Genomic DNA, 23,265 nt, shown 5'->3' on the forward strand with positions numbered 1-23,265 from the left:
CCTCCCACTGCAGAGCTGTGGAGAAGCTCAGAAATTCTGTCAGGTTCAGGGGCAGCTGCTCCAGCAGCAGCAGCAGTGGGGCACAGGAAGAATTTTGTACCAGTGCAATTGCTCACTGGGTCACCCCTCTCCAGTTGGCCTCATATCCCCTGTTCTTTCAGTTTCTCCACTGCCCCATTTTACACCTCAGCTTCCTTTCCAGCCTCCCTGTTTTTACTGTTGTGCAGAGAGCTAGCTGTCCTCTGTGGGGTCCTCCTGTGCTTTGTGCGTCCGTGTGTATGGCTTGGAGTCATCTTTGTCTGTGTGGAGATGTTTGTCATGCATGGCAACAGTTAGGGAGAGGTGGAAGGCACTGCCTTGTGTTGCAAGAAGGGAGTTTTCCCCTGAGGTCTTAAATGTGATCTGTAGTTTCTCTTGCATCAGTTACAGATGATCTGGTAGGTTGACTTACTAGTGAAACTAATTTTAGGATCTGTTGGTCTTGGCACCCCCCCCCCCACCCCGCAAATGTGAATATATAGTTACATATCTTTTGTAGAGTAAGGATTATTCCATCTAAGTAAAATTTCCAAGTTGGCTGCATCTCTTTAAGCACCAGAATTCTATTATTTTAACCATCTTTGTTGAAAGCTTTTTAAAACCGATGATATGTCTGCTTGCCTTCATAATTTGACATTTCTTTTGGTGACTCGGGGTTACCATTGCACTTCTCAATTCTTGTATGACTATGAGGCTTCCCCAGGCCACTGGGTGGGGATGAATGTTTGCTTCCTCAGTGGCCTCAGACTTCAGTTCATTGGGTTTTATTTTTTCTTGATTTCAATCTGTGTCATCTCTGACAGCTGTCGTTCTTTGATTCTGGCATTGTGCCTACCTCCATCAGTCACCCCTTTTAATTTGCTGCTTCTAATTTGGGAATAGAGACATACTCAAACTCTTGTACACCCACGTACACATACACGCGCATGCACACCCCTGTAAGAATACGTGCAGAGTAGTCACAGTTATGATTAGTCTGCACGGCTCCCTAGTGAATAAAAGACATAGAGTTTTGCGCATGGATTTATGGCATATTGAGACAGTTCTGGTAGAGTGAAAAGTGCACCAGGCTTGTGTTTATGGTTGAGTTCAATCTCATCACTGTGTGACCTTAGGCGAGGTGCATGACTGTTAGCCTCCAGGCTCCTGGGAGAATGAAATGAGATTCAGTGAAAACCATAAATCATGACTCTGGGTGTAACATACTGATGATTATTATGCTTAAAATTACTATCTTTCTCACTGCTTACAGGCCTTCCCCTCTTCCTTCTGCTTGGTTTTCTCCTGAGTGGTTATGGCTAGATAAATGAGATATTATTGCATAGGAATTATCTGGACAGACTGTCCTCACAGGTCTCAGCATCTGACTTGTACTGGGTGCTCATTAAACAATGACGGAAGGAAGAATCATATGTCCCTAAATTCTTACAATCTTGATTGCCCTTCTGAACCTTTTTCCAGATCTATCTTTAATAACTTCAGAGGGACATAGAGAACAAAGTCCCTTAAGCTAGATATTCTAGTGAGTGCTGGGAAGCAAAGAAGAATGAAGTATGGCCCTTGCCATGCAAGAACGCATAGTCCGAGAGGGAGACAGACATGTTAACAAATAATTGTCATGCAATGTAATAAGTGTGGTAAAAAAGGCACCATAGGAGCAAGCAAGACAACTTTCTTCTTGTGGGGAGGAGAGCTTAGGAAGATGTTACAGAGAGGACGATGTCTGAACTGAATTTTGAAAAGATACGTAGCTAAATCCTAGGACATTTCTCACAGAGGGAACTGCATGTGAAAATGTATGGAGGTGCCAAAAGGCAAACAGGCTGTTCAGAGAATTCCAGGTAGTTGGTATGGCTGGAATGTGGGGTGGGAGAGGGGCCAGGAGGTGGAGACTGGAAATGTAGCCCAGGGCCAGCTCAAGGAGGGTTTTATGTGGTGCCTAAACAGGTGAGACTTTATCTTGAAAGTAGACGGAATCTATTGATTTTAAGTGGGGAAGTGAAATCAGCTTTGCTTGGAAGAAGAACTCTCGTGGCCATGTGGAGAGTATTTTTGGAAAGAGTGAGAGACAGAGGTAGAAAGACCGGTTTAGGGAGCTGAAACCCGAGTCCACGTGAAGGGTAGTGAGGGCCTACACTGTAGGCAGGGCCTTTGGAATGGAGATGAGGGGATGGATAAAGAAATAGTTATAAGGTGGAATTTCTAGGACTTCTGGATATGATGGGGTGTGGGAGCTCTCAGAGATGATACTAAGGATTCAAACTTGGACAGATGGGAGGTGATGGGGCCGCCGTCTATAATAGGGAAGGTCAGCTGAGTGATGAGGTAGAGGGGACATCTGGCGTTTCTGCTGGGCTACACATGTGGCCCTTCCGTGAGCAATGCCTTCCTTGGGTCTTCCTGACCCAGAATCATTCATTTTCCCACCCACTGAGTCACACTTACCTAAAACAGAAGCTGATGTGTAAATGATGATGCCAGTCTATTAATGTACAATGGTGAGCATACATATGTAATTTCTAATGACCAGTGGTGTGTGTTCACTATCAAGGCACCTCTTTCCTAGTACTGCAGTCACTGGGAAAGCAGTCTAGTAATTGGGGAATTGTTTGCAGGGCATGGAATCAGAATGAAGGAAGAAAGTTTTGAGTAGTCGAGAAAAATTTACCGAATGTAGTGGGTTCTATAAAACATGGAGCTGAAAGGTAGAGCCCCTGCCTGCAGGGAATGCAGTGTGGTGGAGGAGACAGGCAGAAGTGGTCAATCAAACATATATGATAAGTGCTAGGAGGAGATGGAGTGCAATGTCTTCAGGAGACCATATCTGCACTCAACACTGAAGGGTGAGGAGGAGTCAGGGGTGGGTGAAGCACTCACCTACCATGGCCCGTGAGGCCCGTTCCATCTGACTTCTGTGACTCATCTCAGACCTCTCTCTGCTCCAGTTAAACTGGCCTTCTTGCTTTTCCTCCAATTTGCCTGGCACGTTCCTACTTCAGGGGTTTTGTACTTATTGTTCCTTCTGCTGGGAAGGCTCTTTCCCCAGATGCCCTTAGAACTTATTCCCTCACTCTGTTTGTGTGTTTGCACGAATGTTACCTTACCTAACCCCTCGAAAAGGGTCAGTCTCAGCCTCCTAGCCTGTCTGATTCTTCTTTAGAGCACTCATCACCACCTCACGTTAATTACTTACTTGTTTATTGTGTATCTTTCCCTCTAGAATGTAAACATCACGAGAGTAAAGACTCTGCTTTGCTCACTTGCCAAGTCTCCGGCACCTAGAACAGTGCCTGGCATCTGCTAGGTACTCAGTAAATATCTGGTGAATGAAGAAGGGGCAAGCAGGGGCCAGGCCGGTGGCTTAGCAGTTAAGTGCGTGCGCTCCGCTACTGGCGGCCCGGGTTTGGATCCCAGGCGTGCCCCGACGCACCACTTCTCCGGCCATGCTGAGGCCGTGTCCCACGTACAGCAACTAGAAGGATGTGCAACTATGACATACAACTGTCTGCTGGGGCTTTGGGGAAAAAAAAAAAAGGAGGAGGATTGGCAATAGATGTTAGTTCAGAGCCGGTCTTCTTCAGCAAAAAGAGGATTAGCATGGATGTTACCTCAGGGCTGATCTTCCTCACAAAAAAAAAAAAAAAAGAAGGGGCAAGCACATTCTAGCACGGGGAGAGGCAATGTAAAGGCACAAAGGCGAGGAAAAGTGTGGGGTGTGCATGGGGGAGTATGGGATGTGCGGGGACAAAGGGAGGCAAAGAGCAGGAGCATGAAGCAGACTTTTCGGGAGGTTGAGATTATATCCTAAAGCCTCTGAGGAGCCACTGAAGGGTTCTAAGCTTGGGTGGGACCTAAGATCAAGGCTGGGGCCAGAGACCCTGGTTAGGAAGCTCTCATAGCAATCCAGGCAGGAAATGACAAAAGCCTGCACTAGGGCAGTTTGGTGGTGGGGGTGGACAGGAAAGGATAGAGCTGAGAGCAATTTAGAAGGTATAATCAGTACAACCAATAGCACTTATTGGCATGTCTGGTGTAAGAGAGAGGTGGGTAATGAGAAAGACATCCGCCAGCCTGTAAGTTCTCTGCTACGGGGACTGTGCCTGTTTTCCAATCCACTGTATCCCCAGCAAAGGAACAAAGAGAGGAGCTCGATAAATATTCTTTGAATGAAGAGGTGAGGTTTCTTGTTTGGGCAATTGGTAGGTGGTGGCATCATTTATGGGGAGGGGGTGGATGGAATCATGTTGAATTTGAAATTTACTTGTAGGATAGTAGGTGGATCTACCCATTTGGAGCTCAGGAAAGAGATGGGGCTGGAGATTGAGCATCCAACAAATATTCATGAAGCACTAGCCATGTTCCTAGCACTGGTCATTGTCTTTATGGAGCTCTCAGTGTGTGCATGCTGTATTGGGGGGTGGGGGGCAGTGGCGGGGCAGGATGGGCAGTGCAACACAAGATTACAATGGATTATGATAAGTGTTTTGATTTGCGAGGCACAGAGAACCAACAGGAGACCTGAACTAGCCTAGCAGTTTAGAAACTCTCCATAAGGAAGTTTAAGCTGACACCTGAATGATGAAAAATTAACCAAGAGGAAAGAGGGAAGAGGAATATCTCAGGAAGCAAGAACAGAATGTATGAAAACTTGAAGACAAGAAAGAAGGATATCTTCAAGACACTGAATGGAGTTTAGGGCAGGCTGCAGTGTTGTGTTTAAGGTAGGAAATATTGAGAGCTGGCCTGCAGTGGTGAATGGAGGTTGAAGGATAGGTTGTTTAGGGCTTTGTAAGCTGTTCTAGTTATTGTTGCTATGTAACAAATCACCCAAAACTTAGTAGCTTAAAACAATAGTCATTTTATTCTTTCAGGTTTCTGTGGCTCAGGAATTTGGGAAGGGCTGAGTGGGACAGTTTTTGCTCAGGGTCTCTCATGTGGTTATAGTCAGATGTTGGCAGAAGCTGGAACGGGGGAGTGCTAAAGAAGATGAGGACTAGCTGGGCATCTTTTTGCTTCAAATTGTGTCAGGGCCTTTCCATGTGGTCATGATCATATGGACTATGTTGTGCTTCCTGACATAATGGCAGCCTCAGAGCTGTCAGGCTGTTTACTTGGCAGCTGAAGGCTTCAAGAATGAGTATCCCAGCAACCAAGGTCAAAGCTGCAGTGCCTTTTATGACCTAGCCTCTGAAGTGACATGGTGTCACTCCTGCTGTACTCTATAGGTAGAAACATTCACAGAAGACCATCAAGTTTCAAGAGAAGAGGCATAGACCCTACCTCTTGATGGGTGGAGTGCCAAAGTCACATTGTGTGAAAAGCATGTGGAATGGGAGATATTGTTGAGACATCTTTGGAAAACACAGCCTATCGCACGAACCATTTTAAGAAGTTTGGTGGGCTTTCTCCTATGGCAATGAGAAACCGCTTCAGGTTTTTAAAGCAGAAGACTGACATTGTGGGGCCAGCCCGTGGCGTAGTGGTTAAGTGCATGCGCTCTGCTGCTGGCGGCCCGGGTTCGGATCCCGGGCATGCACCGACGCACCGCTTGTCAGGCCATGCTGTGGCGGCGTCCTATATAAAGTGGAGGAAGATGGGCATGGATGTTAGCCCTAGGGCCCGTCTTCCTCAGCAAAAAAAGAGGAGGATAGGCATGGATGTTAGCTCAGGGCTGATCTTCCTCACAAAAAAAAAAAAAAAAAGAAGAGTGACATTGTGATTTAGGTTTTAGAATTTGTGATTTTTTAGAAAGATTACTCTGGTGAGAGATGATGGTAGGTCAGACTAGAGTTGTGTTTTGGGGGTGAGGAGACCAGTTAAGACTCAGACACTGATTAGATATGGGTAGAGGTTGTCGATGATGATAAGATGCCCAGGTTTCTGGCTTGGGCAACTAGGTGGATGGTGATGCCAGTTACTTATAGAGGGAACTCTGGAGGAACAATTGGTTTGTGGAAATTTGGTGGGATCAGTTTTGGATAGGTTGAGTTTGTGCCTGGTGATGTCCAGTAGGTGGTTGGATAGTCATATGTACAGTCATGCACCATAACGACTTTTTGGTCAATGATGGACCACATATATGATGGTGGTCCCATAAAATTAGTACCATATAGCTTAGGTGTGTACTAGGCTATACCATCTAGGTTTGTGTAAGTACACTTTATGATGTTCGCATAATGACGAAATCGCCTGATGACCCATTTCTCAGAACATATCCCCATCATTAAAGGACACATGACTTTTTCTGGCATCATGACAGTTGGGCCAGTGATATACTTTTGGGAATCATCGGTGTATAGATGGCAATTGAGATCACAGTAGCAGATGAGATGAACTTGGGACAGGAAGTAGAAAGGGAGGAGAAAAGGACTTAGGACAGCATTCTGAGGAATATCAACATTGAGGGATAGGTATTCTGCAAAAAGGTAGAGAATAAGCATCTAGAGAGATAGGAGGGGAACTGGGAGATAGTGAGTGGAAGAGAGCAGTTTGAGGAGGAGTCAGCGGCCAACAGTGTCCAATCTGGTAAGAGGTCAAGCTATTTAAGGAACTGAGTGGAGTTGCTTGGGCTTATCAACATAGAGGTCACTGATGACTTTGGACAGAGAAATTTCAGGGCAATGAGAGTGGAGTCAGATTTCAGAGAGATTGTTTATTCATTCAGTGAAATTTGAGTGTCTACTCTTTGCCTAATTCTGGGCCAGGCTCTGGGGATACAAGGATGACCGCTACCGAGTCTACCCTCATGTAGCTCATAGCTGATGGGAGAGACAGATATGTAAACCATTCTAATGCAGTGTGGGTAGTGTGGGGATGTGGGAGTCCAGAGGAAGGGCAGTGCATCTAAGGGTGTGGGTTTACACTCAAAGGTAGCCTTTCTGGAGGAACTGTTAAGATAAGAAATGGAATGTCATTTGGAATTGGCAACTAGGAGGTCAGAGGAAACTTTGGTGGTATTTTCACTGGTGTGGTAGAGTGGACATCAGACAAGGGAAGGAGAGGAGGAACGTAGATGTTTCCAGAAGATTGATTCTGAAGGCAAGGAGCGTGGTGGTTAGAGGGAGGCACCAAGGTTGAGTAGGAGTTTATGGGAAAGTCTCAAGCCTGCCTTAGTTGGTTTAAGAATATATTTCTGGAAAAGTTGGATGAAACATCCTTCCTATACAATAAGGTCTTCTCTGTGGTTGCAATGCTCAGGTGCGTTGAGCCAGCATTTCTCTACCTTGAACAGCACAGGGGATACCCCCATCCCTGTGGGAAGCAGTGGTGCATGGTGGTTAAGAACATGGAATCAGGCATGTTAAATTTGTTAGTTTCCATTTCCTCATCTGTAGAATGGAGTCCCTACCTCATAGAGGCATGATCTATATTTCTGCCATACTTTCATCCTTTTCTATTCAGTGACAATTTCAAGAGGGCAAATACAGCTTCTGCTCCTGTCAGAGTGGCTTACTTTCCCTTTATAGGCACAGTCTTCTGTTAGAACTGCTGATGAACTACAGCCCTAGATATGCTAGTATTGCTAATAGACCTTGAAGTCATTTACTGCTTATTGCTTAGGTAAGTTTTTTGTATGCGTGGGTGACTTCACTCATTGCTGATTTCCTTGTCAGGGTAATCACATGTTGCCCTCTCTTGCCAGGAATTCTGCCTCCCTTCCCCCAACCCTAGCACAAGCCTCCACACACTCAGTCCAGGTAACGGTGGTCCTGGTGCCCACTGCACCCCCTTCACTGCCCCAGACTAGATGGGTTATCTCTCAGTGACTTCTATAGCACCTGATTCTTGTAATTGTCCATGGTCACTTTTTATATTGACTTTTTTTTTTAATTGATGTTTTAATAGTCTTTAACATTGTAAAATTTTGGGTTGTAAATTTTTGTTTGTCTGTCACCATATATATGTCTCCCTTCACCCCTTGGGCCCACCCTCCACCCCCATTGCCCCTGGTAACCACAATACAGTTTTCTCTGTCCATGTGTTTGTTTATATTCCACATATGAGTGAGATCATACAGTGTTTGTCTTTCTCTTTCTGGCTTACTTTACTTAACATAATACCCTCCAGGCTCATCCATGTTGTTGCAAATGGGATGATTTTGTCTTTTTTTATGGCTGAGTAGTATTCCATTGTATAGATATATACCACATCTTCTTGATCCAATCATCAGTTGAGGGACACTTAGGTTGCTTCCACTTCTTGGCTATAGTGAATAATGCTGCAATGAACATGGGGGTGCATAAGCCTCTTTGGATTGTTGATTTCAGGTTCGTTGGATAGATTCCCAGTAGTGGGATCATAGGGCATCTCTATTTTCAATTCTTTGAGGAATCTCCATACCGTTTTCCATAGAGGCTGCACCAGTTTGCATTCCCACCAGCTGTGTATGAGGGTTCCTGTTTCTCCACATCCTCTCCAACATTTGTTGTTTTTTGTCTTGGTGATTATAGCCATTCTAACGGGCATGAGGTGATATCTTAGTGTTGTTTTGATTTGCATTTCCCTGATGATTAGTGATGTTGAACATCTTTTCATGTGCCTATTGGCCATCTGTGTATCTTCTTTGGAGAAGTGTCTGTTCATTTCCTCTGCCCATTTTTTGATCAGGTTGTTTGTTTTTTTTGTTGTTCAGTTGTGTGAGTTCTTTATATATTATAGAGATCAACCCCTTGTCAGATGTATGTTTTGCAAATATTCTCTCCCAGCTGGTGGGTTGTCTGTTCATCTTGATTCTGGTTTCGTTTGTCTTGTAGAAGCTCTTTAATTTGATAAAGTCCCACTTGTTTATTTTTTCTGTAGTTTCCCTCGTCTGGGTAGGCATGTCATCCGAAAAGATTCCTTTATGACCAATGTCAAATAGTGTGTTGCCTAGTCAGGTCTCACCTTCAGGTCTTTGATCCATTTTGAGTTAATTTTTGTGAATGGTGATAGCAGATGGTCCACTTTCATTCTTTTGCATGTGGCTGTCCAGTTTTCCCAACACCATTTATTGAAGAGACTTTCCTTTCTCCATTGTATGTTCTTAGCTCCTTTGTCGAAAATTAGCTGTCTGTATATGTGTGGTTTTATTTCTGGGCTTTCAGTTCTGTTCCATTGATCTGTGTGTCTGTTTTTGTACCAGTACCATGCTGTTTTGATTACTATTGCTTTGTAGTATGTTTTGAAGTCAGGGATTGTGATGCCTCCTGCTTTGTTCTTTTTTCTTAGGATTGCTTTAGCTATTCGGGGTCTTTTGTTGCCCCATATGAATTTTAGTATTCTTTTTTCTATTTCCATGAAGAATGTCATTGGGATTCTTTTTTTAAAATTTTTATTTATTTATTTATTTTTCCCCCAAAGCCCCAGTAGATAGTTGTATGTCATAGCTGCACATCCTTCTAGTTGCTGTATGTGGGACGCGGCCTCAGCATGGCCAGAGAAGCAGTGCGTTGGTGCGCGCCCGGGATCCAAACCCGGGCCGCCAGCAGCGGAGCACGTGCACTTAACTGCTAAGCCACGGGGCCGGCCCTGTCATTGGGATTCTGATTGGGATTGCATTGAATCTGTCGATTGCTTTAGGTAATATAGACATTTTAACTGTGTTTATTCTTCCAATCCATGTGCATGAGATGTCTTTCCATTTCTTTATGTCATCATGGATTTCTTTCAATAATGTCTTGTAGTTTTCATTGTATAGGTCTTTAACCTCCTTGGTAAGATTTATTCCTAGATATTTTATTCTTTTTGATGCAATTGTAAATGGTATTATCTTTTTGAGCTCTCTTTCTGTTAGTTCGTTATTAGCATACAGAAATGCAACTGATTTTTGTAGATTGATTTTGTGCCCTGCGACTTTGCTGTAGTTATTGATTATTTCTAATAGTTTTCCAACGGATTCTTTAGGGTTTTCTATATATAAAATCATGTCATCTGCAAATAGTGAGAGTTTCACTTCTTCGTTACCTATTTGGATTCCTTTTATTCCTTTTTCTTGCCTAATTGCTCTGGCCCAAACCTCCAGTACTATGTTGAATAGGAGTGGTGAGAGTGGGCAGCCCTGCCTCGTTCCTGTTCTCAGAGGAATGGCTTTCAATCTTTCCCTGTTGAGTATGATGTTGGCTGTGGGTTTGTCATAAATAGCCTTTATTATGTTGAGGTACTTTTCTTCTATTCCCATTTTGTTGAGAGTTTTTATCATAAATGGGTGTTGTATCTTGTCAAATGCCTTCTCTGCATCTATTGAGATGACATGGTCGCTTTTTAGTAAAGACTGGGGACTGGGTCTTAATTGCAGAGCCTGCGCAGGGCCTGGAACACAGTGGGTGCTCAATACATGCTTGTTGGATGGATGGATGGATGGATAGATGGATAGATGGATGGATGAATGAATGAATGAATGAATTCTGAGTTCTGAAGGAACTTTGCTGTCCTGTCCAGTGTCCTATAAATTGTTGCTTTTCCCAACCAGTGAGATGTGCAGATGGTCCCTCCAGAAGCTGATTATTCTGGCTTCTGAGTTTTTTGAGGATTGCTCCAGTTCTCTGTAGCCAGAAGCCCCATTACCCCAGGGGGAGATAATCCCACTCCCAGTTCCACACACAATGGCAGTCTCATTGCTGCCTCCCAAAGGGGTGAGGATATCCTCTGTACTGATCAAGGGAGAGAAAGACTGACTCAGCGCACCCAAGCATTCCACCCTCGGAATTCCAACACTGGAATTGTTCCAGTCCATGCATATAAATAGGGAAGCACATGGTGTGGTGGAATGTATACGAGCTTTGGAGCTGGCCACTGGGTGAGTGGCCTGTTTTCTTTTTTTTTTTTGTGAGGAAGATCAGCCCTGAGCTAACATCTGTGCTAATCCTCCTCTTTTTTTTGCTGAGGAAGACCGGCTCTGAGGTAACATCTATTGCCAATCCTCCTCCTTTTTTTTCCCCCCAAAGCCCCCCAGTAGATAGTTGTACGTCATAGTTGCACATCCTTCTAGTTGCAGTTTTCTCAATTGTAAGATAGAGATAATAAATGTACTCTGTCAGTTTAAATTAGATGACGTGGGCCGGCCCCGTGGCTTAGTGGTTAAGTGCGCGCGCTCTGCTGCTGGTGGCCCAGGTTTGGATCCTGGGCGCACACCGATGCACCGCTTCTCTGGCCATGCTGAGGCCGTGTCCCACATACAACAACTAGAAGGATGTGCAACTATGACATACAACTATCTACTGGGGCTTTGGGGGAAAAATAAATAAATAAAATTATAAAGAGTTTAAATTAGATGACGTACGTAAGAATGTAAATGACCTAATACATAATTTTGTCTGTCAAAAATGGTATCTACTGCTGCAAATTATATTCACAGTTATATGCATCTGATTAATTTCTAAAAACTTTACTTTCTACATTCTGTCTTTGGATGACTTAAAAGCAGTTTTAGTCTTACAATAGCTCAGAGATCAGAAAGGAGGGCTGAGACTCTTCTTCCTCTTTTGCAGGAGAGGTGGAACTTTTCTCTTGGCAGAGTCAGGGCTAGGTGTACAGAAGTCCAGCTCCACGCAACTGCCCCTTCTTTGAAGCCAGCACTGCTCTGTTGGCAGCATTGGACATTTCTGCTCCTGCCTTGCCTATTCTTGCCCACCCTGTGACCTAGGTTTTTTGGTCTAGTTTTTTGCCTTTTGTTAACGAGACATTTTATCTCCTGTGTCTTCAGTCTACCCACGTACCAGTCAGCCAGCAACACATACTCAGGGCCCCCTGGGAACAGATTACTGTTCTTTAGGGATCAGGCAGAGTCTTTGTGTCCCTGACGCTTGGCCCTGGTGACTTGCATGTAGTCGGTGCTTCAACAAATGTCAGCTGGATGAGTGAACAGAAGATATGGTTCCTGATTCAGCTTGGCTAAGAAGGGCGTTGTGTGCTTTTGGTTCTCAGGGTAGTGGTGGGGGGCTGAGGGCCATTGTGGGAGCTGGGCAGAGGTGAGGGCAGACAGCTCATCCTGAGTCTGCTAGAGCTGCTTGTTGTCTGCAGAGGACTTCGGATCTCTGTGTGTCTGTCTGAGAGCTTTGGCTACGTGTCTTCGTGCAGCTTTTCCTGGTACCAGAACCAATGACTTCATGTACTTGTCGCTAATGAGGTGGAACAGCCAGATGCTGGGCCCCCAACTGATTTTTGCCCTTTGAACTTTTTACTTGGAAGCTAGTTACCTCTCCCAGAGGGATTGTCCCAAGAGCCATTGTAGGTTGGAGGTGGGGAAGCTTACATTTCAACTTTCACAGCAACAAACAGGCTAAAGTCAGAGCCTTGGGTACTTTCTTGTGTGGGTTCATTGTGAACTTTGGAACAAACTTCACCAGCAGTGTGTGTGGGCAGTAGAGCTCTGTGCTGGTTTGATCCTCAAGGCTCTTCAGGGATTCACCCTTGGTCTCTTCCTTTTACTGTTCTCTTTCTCTCTGCCTCAGAAGAAGCTGAGAGGATAGCCTGGAGGAGGTTGGGAAAGGAGCTAGGGACAGTGGGTCCCAACCCTGGCTGTACATTGGAATCACCCAGGGGTTTTAAAAAAAACACTCATGGCCTCTTCCTCTCCCTCCCCTTTCCCCTAACCAAATAGATCTGAACCACTGGGTAGAAGAATGGGAATTGGCCTGGAGAAGGAGAATTGAGGAAGCAGAAAGTTGCTGTTGAGGAGAACTGATGGGGGCCTTGGGAGGAGAGGTTCTCAGTTGTCACCGTGCTTCAGAATCACCTGGGGAGCTTAAACATGCTGATCCCTGGGCTCCATCCCAGAGTTTCTGACTTCATTGGCCTGGGTGGGGCCTGAGGCCTGGACTTTGTTAAAGCTTGTCAAGTGATGCCAGTGTGCAGCCAGGATAGAGGAGCACTGAGTTAAGTGAAGGGTTTAGGCTTGTTTTGATCAAGGCTGTTCTGTGTGTGATTATCTGGTTTAGCGATTACCTAAGGTAGCACACCCAAAGCAGGCAGATCATCAGACTCCCCTGGGAAACCCCGTCTCAGACCTCCTGCATCAGAACTTCTGGAGTGGAGCCCTGAAGCTATAGGGTAACATTCCTCACATGACTCTGATGCTCACTCAGGCTTGGGGTCTTGTTTCTGAGGACTTGAACTGGACCTAGCTGAGCAAATCAGAAAGGATAAGATTAATAAGGATTGGCTGGCTTTGAGAGGGAGCAGATGGAGTGGTTTAATATGAGAGCTTCCTGGTACAAACTGCCTGCTTGCTCCCTCAGAGTGGTGCAGAGCCACAGCAACTAAAATGCTGACTGAGTTCCAGGAGGCAGAGTAGGAGGAATCTGATCCAGTGACCCATAGGGTTTATGGTTGGTGTGTCTTCTTGCCAGATGCTCTCACCCATGATGCCTGAGTAAGCGAAATGGTTCTATAGGCTGAAAAGGTAAAAGAGTTTGAGGACCATGTGCTATCTGAGAGATATAACAGCCTCTGAGAAGGATGGAAGAAATAATACATCAAGGAGCCAGGAAGAAAAAGTGATTTTTTTTTTTTTTTGTGTGTGTGTGTGTGAGGAAGATCAGCCCTGAGCTAACATCCATGCCAATCCTCCTCTTTTTTTGCTGAGGAAGACTGGCCCTGAGCTGACATCCGTGCCCATCTTCCTCCACTTTATGTGGGACACCGCCACAACATGGCCTGATAAGCAGTGCATTGGTGCGCATCCGGGATCCGAACCCGGGCCGCCAGCAGCGGAGCACGTGCACTTAACCGCTAAGCCACGGAGCTGGCCTGAAAAAGTGATTTTTAAGGTGTAGAGAGTATCCTAAACCAGCTTTAGACAACACAAACAAAACAAATGGAGATACAGCACAGAAAAGGAGGAAAGACTTGAAATTTCTGGGTTTAGGCAACAGATCTGATGCTTTTTCAGAGAGCTCAAATTTGGTCCTTCTGGGGAAGTAGCAGCAGTATTCTGGAGACATCTGGGTATTAGCAGGCCTGAGCATACCAGTTAAGGGGCTTGGCTGCTCCCTGAGCAGTGTGACTCTTACTCTACTTAGACAAGCCTAATGCAGAGACGTGTGGTTTTTCTTGAGCAACGTATGATGAAGCAAGCTCATGCCAATTAAGCCCACGGACCGCTATCCTTCTGCCGATTGCTGCAGGATGAATGAAGTCACTGGTCAGAAGACACCTGAGATGTGTCACTGGTGACTTTGAAGTTCAAGATAGTGAATTGAGTGGCAGGTGGAATTTTCATCTCTCTGTCAATCAAAGGCTGTGTATGTGAAGGAAAAAAGAAAACACAGGACATAGTACCTGATTGTAAATGCTAAGATACCAGAAGGATAGACTTTGGCAAGGGATAGAGCAGATTTCATAGAGATTGGGACAGATGTGTTTAATAAGGCTTTAAACTGAAATTTAGAGGAAAGGAGAAAAATGAACAGATAAAAGTATAAATCTGGGTATTTCGGAGGCTATGAGATATTATATAGAAAGAAGAATAAAGGTGGTAAAGTTGCTCAGTAATGCCTTTGGAGAAACTAGGGTAGAAGATTGGGAATGATGCTTCTGGACTCATATCTACGAACATTAAAAATAAGGCTAATAAATATATTTGCTTTTTACTTTTACTGCAAGGAGGGGACAATTTCATATTTGATTAGATTTGACAGTGAAAGAGTATACCTAATTCAAAAGCAATGGACTTGCTAGAAGAGCTGAGATTGATGTCATATATCAAAGAGAGATGTACTTGTAGGAGAATCCGCTGTAATAATGGATGCCTGCTCCCTCTGGGCAAGGTCGCGTTTTGATTCTTTTGATTGAGAGGGAAATTTTGGTACACCAAGACACAGAGACCTGTCAAAGGGTTTTACTTCCTTTTTCTTTCTTTCCCAGCATATGTAATGCAGTACCACCCAGTGCTGCTTCCAGCTCTCTGCCTGCAGGTGGGTTTCTTCTTATGGCTAAACAGGGGAAGTCTTTCCTCTCTCACCACGGATATGTGACCTATCTCTTAGAAAGGGCACAAAGGCACCGGCCTCAGTTAATCCTATCTGCTTACCTTGAGAAGAAGAATTATTACATGGTGCTGTCAGAGGCACTTGGGTTCCATTTAGGGAATTTTCCTGAAGGTCTCCCATAGTAATAGTGCATGGAAATAAATCCCCATCCTAAGGGAAGAAGCATGGTGAAGAGAACAGAGGATAAAAGCAAAAAGAAGTAGGAATGATGTAATTGTGGGCATATACTGCACACCATCAGATTAGAGGGAGAATAAATATTTTCCTTTCCTAATAAAGATTATAAAATTTGTACTAAAGGGAAAATATGGTAATGATGGAAGCCTCAACTCCCTGATTATGTTTTGCTAAAACCAGTTGTATTCTCAGTACCTCTATAGATTTTTTTTTTTTAAATCATCTTGGTGGGAAAGACTTTATTTATTTCTTTTTTCTTTTTTTTTTTTTTTGTGAGGAAGATCAGCCCTGAGCTAACATCCGATGCCAGTCCTCCTCTTTTTGCTGAGGAAGATTGGCCCCGGGCTAACATCTGTGCCTATCCTCCTCTACTTTATATGGGATGCCGCCACAGCATGGCTTGACAAGCGGTGTGTCAGTCTGCACCTGGGATCCGAACCTGCGAACCCTGGGCTGCCGAAGGGGAGTGTGCAAAATTAACCACTACCCACCAGGCCGGCCCCCCTGCTATAGATTTTTAAGAAATGGTTTGTTATGGAAAGTTTCAAACATATACAAAAGTAGAGTGAATAATACGATGAACTCGCAGGGTTCAAGTACCAGCATGAATGATTATCAACATTGTTTTATCTATATTCCAATCACCCTGCCCTCACCCACTAGATTATTTAAAGCAAATCCAAGACATCATACCAGTTAACCCATAAGGGCTTCAAAATGAATCTCTATAAAGGATAAGGACTTATTATTATTTAACATAAACAGGGGAAATGTGAAATCCTTGTGAGGAAGTGACTATGCCTGCTCAGAGTTTGTACCTCCCAGAAAAAGGAATGCTGGGTTTCCTCTGAAATGCACTCTAAATTTTAGGCAAAGAGCTGGAAGAAAAGTTGAGGGAAAAGAATTATAATCTCATAGCCAGGGATTAAAAAAAAAAAAAAAAAAGACCAAGAGCTTTTCAAAATGATATTCTGATAAAATATTTGAAAATTATCTTATTTAGGAAGAAAAGGAGAATCATCTGAAGAAACTAATGTGATTGAACACATAGCTTTTTTTTTTTTTTTTGTGAGGAAGATCAGCCATGAGCTAACATCCATGCTAATCCTCCTCTTTTTGCTGAGGAAGACCGGCACTGAGCTAACATCTATTGCCAATCCTCCTCCTTTTTTTCCCCCAAAGCCCCAGTAGATAGTTGTATGTCATAGTTGCACATCCTTCTAGTTGCTGTATGTGGGACGTGGCCTCAGCATGGCTGGAGAAGCGGTGCGTCGGTGCTCGCCCGGGATCCGAACCCAGGTCTCCAGTAGCGGAGCGTGCGCACTTAACTGCTAAGCCGCGGGGCCGGCCCGGAACACATAGCTTTTTGATGAGCTTAGATTTTTAGAAATGAAATACAAGGGATGGTGAGAGGTGATGTATGTAACTAAAACAAAATGCAAGAGTGTCCTGAAGGTTCGTGCCCAGCATGGACTCAGATCTGAAGAAGCAACTGAGGACAATAGAAGGCTCTGAGAGGAATGTTCAGAGTGAGAACAACAAGGGCAGGGCTGGATGCTCTGGGGACAGTTAGTTCTACGATGATAGATGGTGGAGAGAAAGGAGGAGGCCACAGTCCCATTTTTCTTCTAACCTTACCTGGCAGAAGGACTGCTAACCTAGAAAGGGTGCAATAAAAAACCAGCAGGCTAACAGATCTAGGCCAACAAGAAAGCAAGACCAAGAGAGTTGAAGAGATAGTAATAAAGCATGTCATTGCTTTAAATGTTTATACCTATTTACTTGCAGACAAATTGAAAAAATTTATAATTAGTTGAGGTGACAGAATCACCACCAGGCATCTCCAGGATCTTGGAGAACAGGAAGGGTGTGAAAAAGAAGCTGTTGAGTGATGTATTAGTTTCCTATTGCAGCTGTAACAAATTATCACCAATTTCGTGGCTTAAAACAACACAAATTTATTATCTTACAGTTCTGTAGCTCAGAAGTCTGAAATGGGTCTCACTGGGCTAAAATCAAGGTGTCAGCAGTGCTGTGTTTCTTTCAGGAGGCTCTAGGGGAGAATCCGTTTTCTTGCCTTCTCCAGCTTCTAAAGGCTGCCCACATTCCTTGGCTCATGGCCCCCTTTCATCTTCAAATCCAGCAGTAGCTGGTCAAGTCTTTCTCACATGGCATCACTCTGACACTGACTCTTCTACCTTCCAGGGACATTATTCTGCCCACCACGAGTGATAATCTGGCTTTCCAAGAAAGAGAAAGGTGGATTCTGAGCATTCTGTACTGATAATTTGAAGTTGATTACTGCCCCAATTCTAGACTCATCTGCTAAACCTAGTTAGCAAAGTATGAGGAGAAGAAAGGAGGATCTCTAGTAACCTGTATGGATTCACTAAAAACAAGCTATGCAGGGCTGGCCTGGTGGTGTAGTGGTAAAGTTCACATGCTCTGCTTCGGTGGCCTGGGGTTTGTGGGTTTGGATCCTGGGTGCAGACCTATACACCACTTATCAAGTCATGCTGTGGCAGGCGTCCCACGTATAAAGTAGAGCAAGATGGGCACGGATGTTAGCCTGGGGCCAATCTTCCTCAGCAGAAAGAGGAGGATTGGCAACAGATGTTAGCTCAGGGCTAATCTTCCTCACCAAAAAAAAAAAAAAAACCAAAAAAACCACAAAAAAAACTAAGCTAAGCTAACCTCATTTTTGTTCAATTTTAACATTGTATTCAAGTGTAATATACAAAAGCAACGGTGCACATGTCATAATGTATAGCTTGATGAATTTTCCCAAACTGAACACGTATGTGTAACCAGCATCCACATCGAGAAACTGGCCCCCAAAGCCCGCTGTGTTCCTCCCAGTCACTCTCCCCTGTCCCCCACACTCACATAAGGGGAAATCACTGTTCTGACTTCTAGTAGCATACATTAATTTTGCCTGTTTTTGTGTGAATGGATGTAAAGGGTATGTAATCTTTTGTGTCTGGCTTTTTCACTTAATATCTTTGTGAAGTTCATCCATCTTTTTGTCTGTGGTTGTAGATGGTTCATTCTCACTGCTGTTTAGTATTCCACGGTATTTATCTAGCCACTCTACTGTTGATTGGCATTTGGGTTGTTTCTAATTTTTGACTATCACAATGGTAGAGCTATGAACATTCTAGCATAAATATGTACTAATTTCATTTGAATCATTTGATAGCATTATTAGATTGCTAGAGCAGAGATGTGTATAGAGATTTCAGAGAGGTTCTTGACAAACTCTCATGATATTCTTGTTGACAAGGTGGAAAAAGGTGGCATAGAGAAAAGAATAGTTTGATGGATTCTTGGTTGATGTGGAATAATGACGGCATAGAGGCAGGTCTATTGTGATAGACTACGGGGCTCTGCCTATCCTAGTCAGCATTTTTTTTTTTTTTGTGAGGGAGATCAGCCCTGAGCTAACAACCGATGCTGATCCTCCTCTTTTTAGCTGAGGAAGACTGGCCCTGAGCTAACATCTGTGCCCATCTTCCTCTACTTTATATGGGACGCAAGCGGTGCGTTGATGCGCACCCGGGATCTGAACCTGCGGACCTGGGCTACTGAAGCAGTGAGCATGAACTTAACCGCTTGTGCCACCGGGCTGGCCCCCATAGTCAACATTTTTATCAGTGACTTCGGTGAAAACTGAGGAGGTATGCTAATCAAATTTGCAGATTTCACAAAATTGAAAGCGTTTGAATTAATTGATAAAATTAAGGGGAAAAATCCATTTCTAGTAGATGGGAATGATGCTTAAAAATTCACAGAGGTGGGCCGGCCCCATGGCTTAGCGGTTAAGTGCACGCGCTCCGCTACTGGCAGCCCAGGTTCGGATCCCGGGCACGCACCGACGCATCGTTTCTTGGGCCATGCTGAGGCTGCGTCCCACATAACAGCAACTAGAAGGATGTGCAACTATGACATACAACTATCTGCTGGGGCTTTGGGGAAAAAAAGGAGGGGGATTGGCAATAGATGTTGGCTCAGAGCCAGTCTTCCTCAGCAAAAAGAGGAGGATTAGCATGGATGTTAGCTCAGGACTGATCTCCCTCATACAAAAAAAAAAAATTCAGAGAGGAGGGCTGGCCGGTGGCGTAGGGGTTAAGTTTGCGAGCTCCACTTTGGCGGCATGGGGTTTGCAGGTTTGGATCCTGGGCATGGACCGATGTACTGCTTGTCAAGCCATGCTGTGGTGGCATCCCAAATAAGGTAGAGGAAGATGGGAATGGATGTTAGCCCAGGGCCAATCTTCCTCAGCAAAAAGAGGAGGATTGGTATCAGATGTTAGCTCAGGGCTAATCTTCCTCACACACACACACAAAAAAACAATTCACAGAGGAGAGCCAGCCCTGATGGCCCAGTGGTTCAAGTTCAGCACGCTCTGCTTTGGTGGCCTGGGTTTGGTTCCCAGGCGTGGAACCACACCACTTGTCTGTCAGTAGCCATGCTGTGTTGGTGGTTCACATAGAAGAACTAGAAGGACTTACAACTAAAATATACAACTATGTACTAAGACTTTGGGGAGAGAAAAAAGAAAAAGAGGAAGATTGGCAACAGATGTTAGCTCAGGGTGAATCTTTCCTGGCAAAAAAAAAAAAAAAAAAAAAAAATTCACAGAGGAAAGTTACTAGGAATAAATGTAAAGTCCCGTATTTGGGATTTAAAAAAAAAAAAAAAACTTTTATAGGCCCAAAAAGAGGGAGAGGGAAAAGCTCATCAGTTTGAGGTGCGGAAAAAAGGAGCTGTAGTTGACAATGAATTCAAACTGAGACGCCATAGTCTACAACCATGTCTGGAGTTTTCTGTGTGGGTCTCACGTTTCCAGAGAGACACTGACAAAGTGAAGTAAATGCAGAAGAGAGGACTGGGATGGTGACTGGTCTGGAAGCCACACTTGTCACGCAAAAGGTTGAAGAAACTTTCAGGTTTTTAGCCTGAAAGAGGGAAGACTCAAGGGGGACAGGAAGTTAATGTTTAATGATAAGAAGGGCCAGTATGTGGAAGAAGGTTGAGCTGGATTCTGGGCAGCTCCAGAGCAGAAGTCTAGGACTACTGGGTAGAAGTTGCAAGGAAGAAGTTTTTGGTTTAATGGAAGGAAGAGCTCTTGATTGCTTTAGAAATGGAATGAGTTGGGGCCGGCCTGGTGGTGCAAGCGGTTAAGTGCGCGCTCCACTGTGGTGGCCCAGGGTTCGCCGGTTCGGATCCTGGGCGCGCAACACCACACGGCTTGTCAAGCCATGCTGTGGCGGCGTCCCATATAAAGTGGAGGAAGATGGGCATGGATGTTAGTCCAGGGCTAGTCTTCCTCAGCAAAAAGAGGAGGATTGGCAGATGTTAGCTCAGGGCCGATCTTCCTCAAAAAAAACCCCAAAAAACAGAAGAAATGGAATGAGTTGTCTAATAAACTATTGAGGTTTTATAGTCCCTGGGAATTTGAAGCAGAGAATGGATTAAATAGCGGCCTAAGTTTCATGTGTTACATTTTATGTATTTAAAACTAATGGTGCTGGGAAAACTGTAGGTTTAACGTTCTTTTTCAGGGACTGTTTAATTTGAGCACCTAAACTAAATCTGGGCATCTGATCCGGAGTGGGCTGCAAGCTTTGTTCTGTTCTGAATCAACCTAGGCAGTGTTCTCCTGGCTTTTAGTTCTAGAGCTGACACTGGGCCTTAGTGCTGGAGCTAGGCTCCTGCTCCAGGGGAGCCCATATAGGCTGGGTTTGATGATCCATTCAGGTGCATCTCTTTAGATGATTATAGGAGTGACTTCTTCGTACTTGCTCCTTTCTCCAAAGCAGGGGTCAAAGCAGGAATGGAGCTGCACCTGAGTCATGGGTCCAAGGTGATTTCAGGCCATCTTCCTGTCGACTTGGCCCAGCGTTGGGTGGGGATTGAATTGCACCTAGACATAGGAGGAGGGTAGGGTGTCTCTGTCCTTGAGGGTAACTTGCAGTTGCCTCCATATTATTCTACCCCTGTGGTCCCCTCCTGTCCCTGCCTCTGAAGCAGGAGGTTGGGCTCCACTTCAAGAACAGTGCACTTGGCCTGGCTCTGGGGCCTCGGGTCAGCTGTATCCGTTGGGGGTGGGGACAAAGAACCCAGTCAGCACTGCTGCCGCCATACTCGTTTCCTGCTCCCACAGCCAAGAGGCCCCAGATAAAGCTGGGCTCTGGGGAAGGTGAGGGCCAACTCTCTTCAGGCAGTTCCTCTGTGCCCTGGTTTCGTTCCATAGGATTCCCTTCTACATTCAAACCGAGACCCCTGTGCTCCATAGAGAGAGCAGACCAGGGCAAGATGGTGGGTCAGTGGGGGAGGGGAAATACTGGCGGGTAAAAGGAGGGATACCAATGGGTGGACGTGAGAGTAGAGAAGTGGTAGGGATTAAAATGTAAGCAATCCATGTATTTTCATTTCAGGGTTTGTTGTTGTAAAGGATGATGAGTTGGCTTTTCCCTGCCCACATCCCTGGACAGAGCTGAGAACAGAACCTTGCGGCACACGCTGCAGCCTGACTCTGAACCACAAGTAGTCCCTTAAGCCCACTCCAGTTTGGTGTTGTGACCCATGGTTACCCTGGGGGCTAACCATGAATTTTAATTAGCGGTCCCATTCCCTGGTGAATATGGCAGCATCAGGAGTCCCTGGTGTTTCTAGTCGCAAACCCGGCTTGTGTTATATTTGTAAGTCAGCAGCAGGCCCGAGGGTAAGGATGGAGGGAAGTGGCCTGAGGGCTGCTGAATGGCTGGAGGCCGAAGGCCAGTGGGGGGTCAAGGCTGGGTGACTGGCTTGGGGGGGATCAACACATCTGAAAGATTTGTGGAGGGCGCCATACAGGCACTTTGGTCATTTTGTGGGGTGCTCGTGGAGACTGCACACTTGTGTCTTTAATGATTAACTTAGCACTGGGGAGGCCTGGAGTTATGGGTGCATTTTTGCCCAGCCCTGTGATAAGGTTGGTGTTTATTGTCTTGTGTGTTAGGCAGAAAGGCAAATGTTTTTGTGGGACAGGAATGCCCCGTTTGTGGAAGAGCAGAAAAGAACTTGGGCAGCAAGTAGAACAGGAGAGGTGTAAGGGAGGGGGGGAGAGAGAGAAATGATGGGACAGCTGTTTTGAGTAGACGGGGAGTACTTCCTGGCTGTGTTGGTGGCCTGAAGCAGGCAAGCCCAGCCCTGGGTCTCAATCTCTGCGCTGGTCAGGCAGGCTGGCTCTGGCCTTGCCTTTGGAGTCGTCCTAGTGCTCCAGTTGCTGAGCTGGGAAGGAGGGAGTAGTGAAGCAATTCACTGCCACAGTGGGGAAGGTGTGGTACAGGTGCCTTCCTGCCTGTTTAAGAGGCTGGTAGGAGATTGAGGAACAGTCTGCTGAGTTTCAGAATTGTTTCTTTTGACTGTCTTCCCCACCACATCCAGGGACTATTGGTCAACCTCACAGCATGTGTGGGCCTCCCTTCTTGAATTTCTTCTTCTGAAGTAGCTGATTGTAACTTTTTTGGGGGTAATGGATTTCTCTAAGATTCTGATGAAAGCTATGGACCCTTTTCTTAGAAAAATGCATATACTTTGGACACACGTACATAACACTTTGCAAAGAATTTCAGGCCTTGTGGAAGTCCTAGGTGAAGAACCCTGGCTCTCGGGCTGGCCCAGTGGCTTAGCGGTTAAGTGCGCGCGCTCCGCTGCTGGCGGCCCGGGTTCGGATCCTGGGCGTGCACTGACGCACCGCTTCTCCGGCCATGCTGAGGCCGAGTCCCACACACAGCAACTAGAAGGATGTGCAACTATGACATACAACTATCTACTGGGGCTTTGGGGGAAAAAAATAAATAAAATTATGAAAAAATAAAATAAAATGATTTAAAAAAAAAAAAGAACCCTGGCTTAGAGGGTGATGTGTGAACTTTACCAAAGCTCGTCCAGGTAAAGGGATTGCCTCTACCCTAGGGTAGAAGGATTTGAGGAATGTTTGTAGCTCTTATTTTTACATTATCTAGTTGGGAAAAATGCCCTGTCCCCATTTTTTTTTTTTTTTTTTTTAAAGATTTTATTTATTTATTTTTTTCCC

The 23,265-nt window shown here is 45.0% G+C and overlaps 1 protein-coding gene across 1 annotated transcript in view; it reads left to right on the forward strand.

Annotated features, from left to right (window-relative positions):
* The window catches only part of SLC7A7 (solute carrier family 7 member 7), a 37,585-nt gene that overhangs the window by 8,320 nt on the left and 6,000 nt on the right, over positions 1-23,265 (forward strand).

The sequence above is a fragment of the Ceratotherium simum genome, chromosome 3 (assembly GCF_057802395.1).
Source record: "Ceratotherium simum simum isolate JZ-2026a chromosome 3, ASM5780239v1, whole genome shotgun sequence".
Classification (NCBI taxonomy): domain Eukaryota; kingdom Metazoa; phylum Chordata; class Mammalia; order Perissodactyla; family Rhinocerotidae; genus Ceratotherium; species Ceratotherium simum.